The 2,616-nt window shown below is 33.5% G+C and overlaps 1 protein-coding gene across 1 annotated transcript in view; it reads left to right on the top strand.

Moving 5' to 3' along the window:
- LOC117177916 (Down syndrome cell adhesion molecule-like protein Dscam2) overlaps positions 1–2,616 on the top strand; it is a 273,718-nt gene that overhangs the window by 241,045 nt on the left and 30,057 nt on the right. The gene's annotated exons all lie outside the window — the stretch shown is intronic.

Here is a 2,616-nt window from a genome sequence, read left to right as displayed (position 1 = left end):
GAAACTTGAAATGTTTGGTATTGGATATTGTTGACAGATGACAATACGCCAATTAGCACAAATGGTAAGTTCCGACAGTGCCTACAAGTGTTCCTACTGGCCCCTAGATGGCAATACCGGTTTCATATGTATACACCTGGTACACTAGAAGCCCAATAACTTGCCGTCCAATAAGTGTACACTCTCCTTAAAACGTCATCACATGTACGGCACGCACACTAATTGTGGTTCTGCCACTACGTGTGCTTTTTTCTCATGATTTGCGCCCATGATTTGCGCATGCGCGCTCTTAATACCGCGCTAATAGAGGGGGCATCTGATAAGTCCGCAATTCCTGGAAATTTCCGCCCCTACAGCCCCGAAGTTGGAAATTTATCGGACTTGTACTGTATTTAAATTTGATTCTGTGTTGTTTGTTACTTAAATAAATATGATGTCAAACTTGCTGATTTCAAAAAAAAATATCTTCGTATCTCTTTATTGAGCAAAGATTTCCAAAAAAAGTCGTTCAGCATCATAATTAATCCAATTAGACTAAAAAATAAAAATATTTAGTTCAAGATTCAACCTAATATTTATCAGGAAATAAGTTGATTTTGACAATAACAGTACTGGTTTAGTACCCAATTGTCTTGTCGTCTCAAAATTCAAGGTAAGTACTCAATTATTTTTCACACATTTGGCTGTTCTTATTCTCCAATAAATATGATAAAAAAATTAAAACTGTAAACATTTTCTCACCAAAAGAAATGCTTCTTCCTCCTAAATCAAGTTTTAGACACGTAAATAGTGATATTTCTTTAATAGAATGTTTCAGAAACTCAATTATTATGGTTTAGTAACAAAAATGACCAAACCATTGGAAAAATGGTACTGTTCCTTGGAAAAAAATTATTTTCTCCATAAAATCACGTTGCAAAAGAATTAACCGTAATACTGTAATAAAAATTTAATAACAATCTCTAACTTCCATTATAATTATTAAATATATTTCTCAAATTTTTTATTTCATACACAATATTTGTTGTTAGCGATAGAAAATATTTTATTCTTATAATTTGTTGTGGTTCGTAATCACCTACATTACTGCTGAATACACAAACTTTCCTTAATTACACAGCCACACAAAAAAAGTTTGCGGATCTGGTAACAAGACACAAGTATTCCTATGGATTTTGAGACCTAGAAATAAATCTAACCTAGCCTAACCTAACCTAACCTCACGAAACACAATTAAACTGATTATGTTGTCCCGTTGTGTTTGCGGTACCGTTTGAATCAGCTTGGGCTTAACCTGCAAAGAAGTCAAACCTATCCTAACCTAAAAAACCTGACCTAACCTAACCTAACCTAAATTAACTTCACATAACACAATTAAACTCATTGTGTTGTCCCGTTGTGTTTGTGGTACCGTTTCATTCAGCTTCGGCTTAACCTACATAGAGATTTAACCTATCCTAACCTAACAAAACCTGACCTAACCTAACCTAGCCGAATGAAATTCAACCACACGTGTAGCTATGTAAGCATACGGTTCTCAGTCTTAAATGTGTGCTATATTTAATAGGTTATTTCGATCTTAACCTACAAATGAATCTAACTTAACAGAACCTAACGAAATTTTGCTTAACGCAACACAACTTAACTTAAGTGTTCCCGTTGTAACACAATAGAATTCATTTCATTGTACTACAGGTGGTTAAAAATTTAGACGCACATTACTCATTTAAAGAAACTTAGAACTACAAGTAGAATTGACCCCATTTCAATTAACCTGACAATGTTTGTATCAATTAAAATGTAGAACTGTAAATTAAACATGCAAATGAATAAGAGTTTTATTAAAAAATTTGTTCTCTCTGCTTTTCTTAAACTTAAGGATATATATTTATACTATCTTTCGTGTCTACATTTTATCTTGCTTTTTATCGTAATTAAATTAGGTCAAGTTTTGTTAGGTTAGGATAGGTTAAACCTCTATGTAGGTTAAGCCGAAGTTGAATGAAACGGTACCGCAAACACAACGGGACAACACAATCAGTTTAATTGTGTTTCGTAAGGTTAGGATAGGCTAGGTTAGATTTATTTCTAGGTTAGGCTCGAGTTGACCCACTCGATATAGCACACATTTGCTGCTGGGAAAATATGCTTCGAGAGCTTTACGTGTATTTCAATAAATTTCTGTTAATTCAGGTTAGGAGCGGTCACTTTTTTTTGTGTGGCTGTATTATTGATGAAAATGTTTGTAATGACTTAATAATCGACAATATTTAGAGATTTTCCATGATGAATATCATTCTCATACGAATTCTCAACATTTTTAGTTAAAAGAAAATATTTTTCTGTGATTAAGTATTGCAAAGAAGTATTGATTTTGATATAAATAATTAATGACAATTAGGTTGAATCTTGGCTTGAATATTTTTATTAATTACAGTCTGTCAAGTTAAAGCGTGGGTGGCTTTACTCGCAGTCGGTAAGGTGTATCGACATGATTTTGGTGTCACTTTGGTGTCATCTTGTTACCACGTTACAAAAAATGAGTTCCGTATATGTAGGTGCAATCTCCCAAACCCATGTTTCGAGAAACAACACCAGAGATGCACTTTTACCGGA

Source organism: Belonocnema kinseyi, chromosome 8, assembly GCF_010883055.1.
Source record: "Belonocnema kinseyi isolate 2016_QV_RU_SX_M_011 chromosome 8, B_treatae_v1, whole genome shotgun sequence".
NCBI classification, from domain to species: Eukaryota; Metazoa; Arthropoda; class Insecta; order Hymenoptera; family Cynipidae; genus Belonocnema; species Belonocnema kinseyi.
The sequence above is the reverse complement of the archived record's forward strand: the minus strand, read 5'-3'. Positions and strand labels throughout refer to the sequence as shown.